This window comes from Setaria viridis, chromosome 9, assembly GCF_005286985.2.
Source record: "Setaria viridis chromosome 9, Setaria_viridis_v4.0, whole genome shotgun sequence".
NCBI lineage: Eukaryota > Viridiplantae > Streptophyta > Magnoliopsida > Poales > Poaceae > Setaria > Setaria viridis.
In genome coordinates this window covers 27,897,672-27,910,146 of record NC_048271.2, presented here as the reverse complement: position 1 = coordinate 27,910,146, position 12,475 = coordinate 27,897,672, and positions in this window count along the sequence as shown.

Genomic DNA, 12,475 nt, shown 5'->3' with positions numbered 1-12,475 from the left:
GCACACTCGGCAAAGTCGTTGCCGAGTGTCTAGAAAACACTCGGCATCCAATTTTTTTTAAAAAATAAAAAAATACTGTTACGCCGCCGCCGCCACCACCGGCCGCCAGCTCCGCCACCACCGGCTGCCACCACCGCCTGCTCCGCCACCACAGGCCGCCACCACCACCAGCTCCGCCACCACTGGCCGCCACGGCAGCCACCACCGCCAGCACCCAGAAGTTGTCGACGACATTCCAAAAGTTGTCCGCGTCGACCATCATGACGCCGTCGGCGATCGAACCTAGCTCGGAGTAGTAGGGGTACCTGTAACCCATCGCCGGCGGTGGTGGAGGTGGACGAACTGTCCTGCCTCGTCAACGCCGCCGACGCGCTCCAGCCGCCGAGGCCCACGGCCGCCGGATCCGGTGAGGGGAGGGTCGGTGCCGCCAGATCCGCCGGAGAGGGGTGGGGGAGGGGTAGGGGCGCGCCGCCGCCAGGACCCCTCCCCTCGATCCGCGGCCACCGCTCGGATCTGACCGGTGGCGGAGGGAGGGAGGGGAGGGGCCCACCGGAGGAGAGGGGAGGGGGCCGGGGCCGCCCTGGGTCCGTCAGAGGAGACGGAGGGGAGGGGGCCGGGGGCGCGCGCTGGAGGGAGGGGGCCGGGGGGGCGCGTGCGGCAGCAGCGGCGGCGGCGGCAGGGCGCTGGGTTCGTCGGAGGAGAGGGAGGGGAGGGGGCCGGGGGCGCGCGCTGGAGGGAGTGGCCGGAGGGGGGGGGGGCGCGTGCGGCGGCGGCGGCAGGGCACTGGGTCCGCCGAAGGAGAGGGAGGGGAGGGGGCCGGGGGGGGGGGGGGGGCGTGGCGTGCTGGAGGGGAGTGGGGGCCGGGCGGTCTGCGTCGGGGGGGGGTTGTTTTGAGGGGGGGTGGGTCTGGTTTGCCGAGTGTCCTATGTGGACACTCGGTACACTCGGTAAAGAGTTTCTTTGCCAAGTGTCCAACGTAGGAGACTCGGCAAACTTATTTTGAAAAAAATTTAAAAAATATCCAATAGTTTCAAAAAAATACCAAATTTTCACACGAATCAATATATGTTCTCTATTGACTATAGAAAAAGTTTTGTAGTCAAACCAAACTCGACCGTCACTTCGACTCTAAATCTTATCGAATCCTCTCAAAGTTACTATTCTTCTTCTGAGATGCTTCGGTTTGTAATCATTGTACATGATGAAATGTGCAAAACCTTCTCAATTTTTTTCCACAGCCTCCACGTATTATATCATCACATCATGACAAATCTCATGATTTTCAGACTTTGCTTTTTTTTTTACAATTTAAAAATACTATTGCCACATGTTCATAGTCGTGTTTCTTGAACAAGATGTTCGAAATTTTCTTTTCATTTCATGGGTCAGGTCTCAAATTGGGCCAAATAACATGAATATCATTTTTCTACTCATTTTGTTCCATAATTTGAATCACTTGCAGTTCAAATTTGACTTATACCAAAAATTTCCTTGAAATGCAATTAATTAAATAAATATAGCAAATAAATCCAAAAATATACCAAATTTTAACATGGAGTACCACATGTTGTATGTGGGGAGTAGAAAAAATTTCATGGTGAAAAGAGGAAAAAAATTATTTTTTTGCCGAGTGTCAAAAAAAAACACTCGGCAAACCCCCTCTTTGCCGAGTGTCTTTTTTGACACTCGGCAAACCCCCCTCTTTGCCGAGTGTTTTTTTTGACACTCGGCAAAGAGGGTGGTTTGCCGAGTGTTTTTTTTTACCGAGTGTTTTTGACTTGGCACTCGGCGAAGAGCTTGTTTGCTGAGTGCTCGAAAAAAAACTCGGCAAAAAAGATACACTCGGCAATTTCTAGCTTTCCCGTAGTGGTATGTAGAAGGACATGCTAAATATAGAACAGAGCATTACTGAAACTACCTTGCAGGCTAGTACATACCTGAACAGAACATCGAGCAGCAAATCGACTTAATAAGCAATACTTTAGTTTCAGATTAAATATATTGTGCACTAGTGATAAATTAGATGCACCTCACTATACAAATGAACAGACAAAGCACAAGTAGAGCATGTGAAACAAGAAGTAACTTTGCCCAGACCTACTTGCTTACTGTTAATGTTGAATAGCCTAAGTAAGAGTGAAGTAGCACATCCATATAAGTTTCATCTACAACGCATAACATCCGTTGAGCACCAGCCACTTACCTTCATCTCCACCATCAGTTGGTGCTGGTCCCATGGTCTTGACAGCAGCCAGAGCAAATGCTTTAAACAGAATCAACATGCAAACAAACAATCAGTATAAATTGGAATTTATTTATTGCAAGGTACCCGGCAGCTACCAATTGGATTCCCAAACATAAATGAAATATTTTTAACAAACAGTTCACTGCAGATCTGACATTACTTCAACTATTCATGTTACTACTTAAAGGTATGCTCCTATCCTAATTTTTCAAAGACAACTGTCATTTACTACAATATGCAGGGAGGTTAAACTCTACTACAATTCAAGCAAGCAGACAGCACCCTGGTAATATGCAATAAGGTACATGAACAGTGGAAATATCGTTTCCATGGTTAGAGAACAAACAGTGTATCATCCTAAAACACAGCATGATTAGCATTCTTGACAATGACAATAGAATTTCCAAGTGCTCTGCATTGTTACTAAGTAGGTTTCACTGATCTTACCTGTATGTCAGAAGTCCACAAGGTGAGGTTGTCATGAAGAAGCTGCATGATCAGGGTGCTATATCCTTGTAGGACTCCTCCTCAAGAGTATCCAGTTCCGAGATGGTTTCATCAAAGGCCTGGAACCAAGTAGGGTATAATCACATAAAACATTATGTGCTAGCTGTAACTCTATTGGCTAATCAGTGATTACTTGCACCAAAGCTTTATTGGATTGTAAACTCTACATCAGAAAGACTTTTACATGAATAAACATTCAACGCCATAAAATAGTTAGAAGATTAAGAAAGGCTTCATCATAGTTTGGAACTATGAATTTTAAACCTCTAGATGCACAAGCTGACCAACAAAAACAGCCACAGTTTTATTTTAATTCCCGAATCTGGATTTAGCAAGTTGTTGTGGATTCTGAAAGGTAGCATGGAACTCTCTTGATATTAATCAATCAGCACATGCAATGACTACTTGCCCAGTAGCAAGCAAACAAGTGGGACTACACTGTGCAAGATACTTAACAATCACATCTTGGAAGCATTCGGCAATTTGAGCCAGCATGGCCGCATGGGATGCCACGACTAAAAAGGTTGCCAAGAAACCAGCTGCCAACGCATCTAACCACGCTTAACAGTCAACGCATGCCAAAATGTGACTGTAACCGAAGAATATTTACACTACCAAACAGCACACATGTTGAGGATCTGAATCTTACTGATGCAAGCATAGTTAATCTACCATCGCATAGAGGAATCTAAAATAAAGCATGATGCATTGGTTCTAAAATAAATCATCAACAAGCAAAACATCAAATCACAGCTTGGCCTACAAATCTTAGGGGTTTAGCTTACTAGCAACTACCATTATCCCCCACCAAACTACAGATCTAAATGCATATGTTACAATAGTCGCGAAGATTCTGAGCAGGAAGCAGCGGCTCACCTGATTGGCGAGCAAGCACGCGCGGTCCGGCGAGTTAAGGATCTCGTAGCAGAAGATGGAGAAGTTGAGCACGAGGCTTGGACCGCGCCGATCTGCAAGAACATACTGTTGGAGGTATGCCCTAGAGGCAATCATAGAGATGATGATATTCCATTTGTATCCATGATTTATGCTGTGTTCCTTGAATATCCATTAAAGGCTACTTGAATTGATTTGCAATTATGTGAATTGTGTGTGAAACTCTTTACTTGTATGGTTATTCTAAAGATGTCCCTAGTCAGAGTTCATATGAGGATACACATGAATATTAGACTAGCACATGTATTAGTTGATGACTATATTTCACAAGTCATGGACATGGAGATGTTGAACTAATAATGTGGGCACATGTGGAGACATGTGCTAGGACTGACCCAACACGAGAAGTAGTTCTCCCTTTAAATAACATATACGCTTTGTCCTTAGACCTGAGATTGTCGCATGTATTCAAGATGTGGATCGACTTACTTAGGGGCTATCAAACGCTTCGCCGTAACAGGGTAGTTATAAAGGTAGCTTTCGGGTTTGTCAAGAAGCATGCTATGAGACATGGTCAATCAAGATGGGATTTGCCCCTCTCTGATTGAGAGTGATATCTCTGGCCCCCTCGAGTAATCGGATCCGAAAATGCATGGCAATGCTAGGTACGGTTAAGAGTTAACCTACAAAGGGATTCCGAATCACAGGATCGAGAAAGAGCGGTCGGCTTGAAGCTAGACCAAATATCGTGAGGCAAAGGGAATAGCATGTATATAATGTTGTGATGGTTCGTCTGATATGATCTTCGTGTGCATATAGGAGTTGGCACGTCTTGCTAGAGGCCGCTACCGACTATTGGGCCAAGTAGGAGTACTCGGGCGATGTCTATACGTATCCGAACCCATAGGGTCGCACACTTAAGGGGCTGGAAGCCCAATTCGGATGTGATCGGAGTTGGATTAGGTTTAGAAGTACTAATGGGCCTCGGACCCAGAGGCCTGTTAGGAACCTCTATAAATAGAGGGGTGGGGGCACCCTAGGGTTTACACCTTTTTGGCGAAACACATCTGTCGCGCCTCCCACACCCTCGCCTGTTGCAACTCACGGATCTAGCAGTCCGGCTTGCGACGCTTCCTCCCTGCACATGTGGATACCTTGGAGGTGTTGCGCCTGTAGCACTTGGACGAGCCGCCGACGAGCCACGACGAGCCGACGACGAGCCGCGGCACGAGGGTGATCATGCTGCACGTGGACGAGCTGCTGAGGAGCTGCTAGACGTCAACGTGATCGACTATGTACGACTACGCTGATCGACCTCGCTACATCGACGCGAATCTACATCTTCCGCACCAGTGCGTCGAGTGGTGATCCCGTGATGCTTATACGACAGTTTTCCTAGTTTATGCGGTAGAAAATTTTGATTTGCGCTAGTGTAGCCTACCTCGTATCCCAACAGTGGTATCATAGCCGTAGCTGTTTAGTTTTGGATTCGGGATGTGTGCATATGGAGATATGCGAGTTTTCAATTTGATCTATGTCCTGGTTTCGTGTTCTTGCTGCAATGGTAGTGTAACGATATACTCCTACCGGTCGGGTTTCCGCCATCGAAGTTAAGTGATACACGTAATTCCAGTTGCAGTGAGCGAAGATCAATGTGATTGGTCGAATCAAAATCCAGGTTCATACGCCAGGCGCATGAGATGTGCAATAGTAGATGTGATCTACTACCGGGGTCGGGATTTTACCGTGTGCGTATGCTTCGGTAAATCAGCCATAACTTTTCGTTACGATCTTGGATCGGGACGAATTTTATATGAAAATTGATCTACAGAAAAAGTTACACATGAAATTCAATGGCTTTGTCGTTTTTGGCGAAATTAGATTTCCCAAATTTTGCTTGGAAGATGGAGTTTCGGGCCTCCGAAGTTTGGAATGTTAGGACGCTTAACTCTGTTTTGCAGGATGTATGTATCTTGTGATCAGTATGGCTCTTTTGTGTATGTGATGCATGTGTGTAACTCATTCGTGACCTGCGTGTCGCGCGTACGGCAACACGGCAGGAGCCATATGTGTTGTCACTTTAATGTATTTAATGGTCTGCGTACCAATCTGTGATGATCCAAGCAACTATGTAATTTTCATTACTAGCTTTTTTACTAGCTATTAGGCGTAATAGCATGTTCTAGTTCTTGGAGGACTCATCACCAGGAGGATGGTGCACACGGAACATGGAGATGGGAATCATCATGGTGAACAGGTTCTATGGAGATGGAGATCACCATAAGAAAACGGGCCATACTGTGTCACAACTGTGTGAATGCTATTATGTTTATGTTTTACTTTCTGCATGCTATGATGTTAGAAGTAGAATGATCCCTCACAAAGTTTAAGTTAGTATGCCCTCCCAACTAAAACTTGCACCATCCCATGTCTTGTACAATTAGTGGTGGGTCTATGAAATTAGGGTGCCACTAGTTTTCCTTGATTAGATGGGTTTGTGTCGGACACTTACACGCATAAGGGTTGGTTTTCTTAACAAGGTTATCTTAACAGTTAAGGACCTTGGGGCATAAAGGTTGGGCGCCGAGACATGGAGATGTCACCCAACAATAGGAGTCATATGTGATATGATTAGCAAAAGTTGCTTACCGATCTACCTTGTTTGCTAGCGGTGATGCTAAAGCTGACTAGTAGACTTGTTAGTTGTGAAACCTGAATCACTAAGTATCAATAGAGGGATATTGATTTTAGTGGGAGTAGATTCTGTTAAAATAGTTTAATGTGATTTGCTCTATCATGGATACGTTTGTCTTAGTGTATTTTGCATTACTTTTGTTGTAGATTAAATGGTACCTAGCAGCACTATACCGTTTGCTTTGCGTTCGGTCCTTGAGAAGGACAAGTTGAATGGAACAAATTACTCAGATTGGATCCATAACCTTAGAATTGTTCTCAGGACTGAGAAAAAGGAAGATGTTCTAGACAACCCACTACCAGAAGAACTTGCTGATGATGCACCTGCTGCTGCTAAGAATGCTTACAAGAAAGCATGTGATGCTAACCTCGAAGTAAGCTGCCTTATGCTTGCTTGCATGGAACCCGAGCTGCAGATGTAGTTCGAAACAAACCATGAGGCGCATGATATGATCGTGGCGCTTAGAGACATGTTCCAAACACAGGCCAGGACTGAAAGGTTCAATGTGTCTAAGGCCTTTGTGGAGAGCAAGCTAGCAAAAGGCGCAGCAGTAGGACCACACGTAATAAAGATGGTTGGTTACACTCAACGGTTGGAGAACCTGGGCTTCCCACTGGGCCAAGAGTTGGCCATTGATTTCATTCTTTCGTCTCTTCCACCCAGCTATGGGAACTTCATCTCGAACTACCATATGCATGGGATGGAGAAGGGTCTGAATGAGCTGTGTGGCATGCTTAAAACAATAGAGACTGACATCAAGAAAAGCGCTAGTAGCAGCCATGTGATGGCTATACAGAACAAGCCTAGCTTTAATAAGAAGGGCAATTCTTGGAAGAAGAAGGGCAAGGCTGGAACTCCAAGCCAAACCCAGCGCCCAAGGTTAAAGCTGGACCTGGACCTGCTCCAGACAAAGAGTGCTTTTACTGTCATGAACTTGGTCACTGGAAGAGAAATTGCAAGCAGTACCTAGCTTCATTAAAGAATGGCGGAAGTAAGAGTACTTCCACCTCAGGTACGCTTGTTATTAATGTTATAGACAACATATTTGTCGCTGATACAATTATTAATTCTTAGGTATTTGATACCGGATCGGTTGCTCATATTTGCAATTCGATACAGGGAATGATAAGAAGTAGAAGCGTGGAAAGAGGAGAAGTTGATTTCCACGTGGGCAATAATGCAAGAGTTGCTGCGTTGACCGTCAGGACGATGCAACTCCACCTCCCGTCAGGATTTATTATGGAGTTGAATAATTGTTATTTCGTTTCTAGTTTAAGTCGAAACATTTTGTCTCCTTCATGCTTGATGAAGGATGGTTATTCATTTGCGAGTGAAAACAATGGTTGTGTGATCTCTAAGAATGATATGTTTATGGCTTTTGCAAACATTGTGAATGGATTATTTGTTTTAAATCTTAATGGTTCACCTGTCTATAACGTAAGTGCTAAAAGGCCTCAGCCTAATGATTTGAGTCCTACCTACTTGTGGCATTGTCGTTTGGGTCATATAAGTGAAAAGCGCATGAAGAAGCTCCATTCTGATGGATTTCTAACTTCGTTTGATTTTGAATCATACGAGACATGTGAGGCTTGCTTGCTAGGCAAGATGACCAAGACGCCTTTCACAGGATTTCCTGAGAGAGCAGTAGACTTGTTGGAACTCGTACATAGTGATGTATGCGGACCAATGAGCACGATGGCTAGAGGAGGATTCCAATACTTCATAACTTTCACTGATGATTTTAGTAGATATGGCTATGTCTACTTGATGAGCCAGAGAAACGGTGTATCCGAGCGACGTAATCGAACTTTGTTAGACATGGTTCGATCAATGATGAGCCAGTCAGACCTACCATTGTCATTTTGGGGATACGCTCTAGAAACAACAGCTTTCACACTTAATAGGGTACCATCTAAATCTGTAGTTAAGACACCATATGAGATGTGGACTGGAAAGGTTCCCAGTTTGTCTTTTCTAAAGATTTGGGGATGTGAAGTGTTTGTCAAGCGACTTCAGTCGGACAAGATCACACCCAAGTCGGATAAGTGCATTTTCGTGGGATATCCAAAGGAAACTTTGGGATATTATTTCTACAACCAGTCAGAGGGCAAAGTGTCTGTCGCTTGGAATGGGGTTTTCCTAGAGAAAGAGTTTCTCAAAGGAGAAAAGAGTGGAAAGATAGTGCATCTTGAAGAAGTTCAAGATGAGCCGATTAGGCAAGAATCAATGAGTGATGCTAACATAGCAGAACAAGTTGAGATACCCATGGCAAGAGAAGCACCGCCACAACCACGAAGTTCGGCAAGGCTCCACGAAATGCGGGAAATATTATTGTTGGACAATGATGAGCCTGCGACATATGCAGAAGCAATGATGGACCCAGACTCCGAAAAATGGCAGAGTGCCATGCAATCCGAAATAGAGTGCATGGGAGACAATCAAGTTTGGAACTTGGTTGACCCGCCTGATGGTGTTAAAGCCATAGAGTGCAAGTGGGTTTATAAGAAGAAAAAGGACATGGATGGAAATGTTCACATCTATAAAGCACGACTTGTCACAAAAGGTTTTCGACAAGTTCAAGGAGTTGACTACGATGAGGCTTTCTCGCCCGAAGTGATGCTTAAGTCCATTCAGATTATTCTAGCTATAGCTGCATATTTCGATTATGAGATATGGCAGATGGATGTCAAGACAGCTTTCCTTAATGGAAACCTAGCTGAGGACGTGTATATGATACAACCTGAGGGTTTTGTTGATCCGAAAAATGCTGGAAAGGTATGCAAGCTTCAAAGATCCATTTGTGGATTGAAGCAAGCATCTAGGAGTTGGAACATTCGTTTTGATGAAGTGGTCAAAGGGTTTGACTTCACCAAGAACGAAGAAGAGTCTTGTGTTTACAAGAAGGTTAGTGGGAGCTCTGTAGTATTTCTAATCTTATATGTGGATGACATATTGCTGATTGGAAATAACATTCCTATGCTTGAGTCTGTAAAGACTTCACTGAAAAATAGTTTTTCGATGAAGGACTTAGGGGTAGCGGCATATATTCTGGGCATTAAGATCTATAGAGATAGATTGAGAAGGCTTATAGGATTAAGCCAAGCTACTTACATTGACAAAGTGTTGAAGCGGTTCAGCATGGAAGAGGCAAAGAAAGGGTTCTTGCCTATGTCACATGGCATACATCTCAGCAAGACTCAGTGTCCTTCGACTGCTGATGAGCGGGATCGCATGAGTAGAGTGCCATATGCCTCGGCTATTGGATCTATCATGGATGCAATGATAAGTACTCACCCAGATGTTTCATATGCGCTAAGTATGACAAGCAGACACCAGTCTGATCCAGGTGAGAGTCATTGGACAGCGGTGAAAAACATTCTTAAGTACTTGAGAAGGACTAAAGATATGTTCCTCGTCTATGGAGGTGAGGAGGAGCTCGTTGTAACAGGTTACACCGATGCTAGTTTCCAAACCGACAGAGATGATTCAAAGTCACAATCAGGATTTGTAATCACACTAAATGGTGGTGCTGTTAGTTGGAAGAGTTCCAAGCAGGAGATAGTGGCCGATTCTACAACAGAAGCCAAGTACATCGCGGCTTCCGAAGCTGCGAAGGAGGGTGTTTGGATAAGGAATTTCCTCATTGAGCTTGGTGTGTTCCCGAATGCGTCCAGCCCATTGAATCTCTATTGTGATAACAATGGGGCAATTGCGCAAGCAAAGGAGCCAAGGAACCACCAAAAGAACAAACACGTAATGCGGCGATTTCATCTCATTCGAGACTTCGTTAACCGGGGTGAGATCAAGATATGCAAAATACACACGGATCTGAACATTTCTGATCCGTTGACAAAACCACTTCCGCAGGCTAAGCATGATGCGCATGTAAGAGCTATGGGTATTAGGTACCTTCTAGATTGACTCTAGTGCAAGTGGGAGACTGTTGGAGGTATGCCCTAGAGGCAATCATAGAGATGATGATATTCCATTTGTATCCATGATTTATGTTGTGTTCCTTGAATATCCATTAAAGGCTACTTAAATTGATTTGCAATTATGTCAATTGTGTGTGAAACTCTTTACTTGTATGATTATTCTAAAGTTGTCCCTAGTCGGAGTTCATGTGAGGACACACATGAATATTAGACTAGCACATGTATTAGCTGATGACTATGTTTCACAAGTCATGGACATGGAGATGTTGAACTAATAATGTGGGCACATGTGGAGACATGTGCTAGGACTGACCCAACACGAGAAGTAGTTCTCTCTTTAAACAACATATACGCTTTGTCCTTAGACCTGAGATTGTCGCATGTATTCAAGATGTGGATCGACTTACTTAGGGGCTATCAAACGCTTCGTCGTAACAGGGTAGTTATAAAGGTAGCTTTCGGGTTTGTCAAGAAGCATGCTATGAGACATGGTCAATCAAGATGGGATTTGCCCCTCTCTGATTGAGAGTGATATCTCTGGGCCCCTCGAGTGATCGGATCCGAAAATGCATGGCCATGCTACGTACGGTTAAGAGTTAACCTACAAAGGGATTCCGAATCACAGGATCGAGAAAGAGCGGTCGGCTTGAAGCTAGACCAAATATCGTGAGGCAAAGGGAATAGCATGTATATAATGTTGTGATGGTTCGTCTGATATGATCTTTGTGTGCATATAGGAGTTGGCATGTCTTGCTAGAGACCACTACCGACTATTGGGCCGAGTAGGAGTACTCGGGCCATGTCTATACGTATCCGAACCCATAGGGTCGCACACTTAAGGGGCTGGAAGCCCAATTCGGATGTGATCCGAGTTGGATTAGGTTTAGAAGTACTAATGGGCCTCGGACCCAGAGGCCCGTTAGGAACCTCTATAAATAGAGGGGTGGGGCCACCCTAGGGTTTACACCTTTTTGGCGAAACACATCTGCCACGCCTCCCATGCCCTCGCCTGTTGCAACTCACGGATCTAGCAGTCCGGCTTGCGATGCTTCCTCCCTGCACGTGTGGATACCTTGGAGGTGTTGTGCCTGTAGCACTTGGACGAGCCACCGACGAGCCGCCGATGAGCCGACAACGAGCCGCGGCACAAGGACGATCTTGCTGCACGTGGACGAGCTGCTGAGGAGCTGCTAGACGTCGACGTGATCGACTACGTACGACTATGCTGATCGACCTCGCTGCATTGACGCGAATCTACATCTTCCGTACCAGTGCATCGAGTGGTAATCCCGTGATCCTTATACGGCATTTTTCCTGGTTTACGCGGTAGAAAATTTTGATTTGCACTAGTGTAGCCTACCTCGTATCCCAACACATACGGTAGAAGTAGAACCGAGTCGAAGAGAGACGGGGAAAGGAAAAGAGCCTGGTTCGATCCCTGGTCGAAGACAGGAGTGAGCAGAGGGCGTGATGCGTCGTGCTTACCCCGGTGGCCTTGACGAAGCTCTCGGCGATGCGGTTGTGAAGCGGGTGGCCGAGGTCCAGCATCCAGTTCTTCCCCTCCAGGCTGCCGCGAACCTCATCTGTGAATGCCCACGCTCGGCCCCCTTCCTTTGCCTCCGCCTCCGCCGGCAAAATCCCGCCGGCCGGCACCCTCGCCCCTCTGCAACACCAAGCCGCCTGGCCTACCGCCAGATCTAGGTTCACGGCGGCTCTGAGTAGAGAAGGCGAGGAGGAGGGCTGGGAGGGGTGGATGCAGGAGGGAGGCGGCTGTAATGACCTTGGTTAAATTAGCCAAGTTGATCTCAAGACAAATCCCAAATCTGCAGTCTCCATCAGCCTGACCCTTGAAAACCCAAAAAAAACGCACAACCCGGCAAACGGCAGCTCTTCTCTAAGACCCAAAACCAGCGTTCCTCCAAAATCTTAGAGCTGTGGGAGAGCCAGAGATTGGATGGTGGACCCACAACCAGATCCCTCGGATCTCTCGAGTCAAACGTGCCAGAGCCAGCGTGCGCCCCGCTTCAGAGCTTCTCCGCCGCGTGGCTCAACCTCCCCGACGCGCGCCGCCTCGCCCAGTCGCCGGCCGCGACAAGATAGATCAGCGCGCTTCCTTCCAATCACGCACGGAAGCCCCTGCAGCCCTTTCTACCTCGCCTTGTCTCACTCGCACCCTCACCGGCCGCGCCAAGGTGCCCT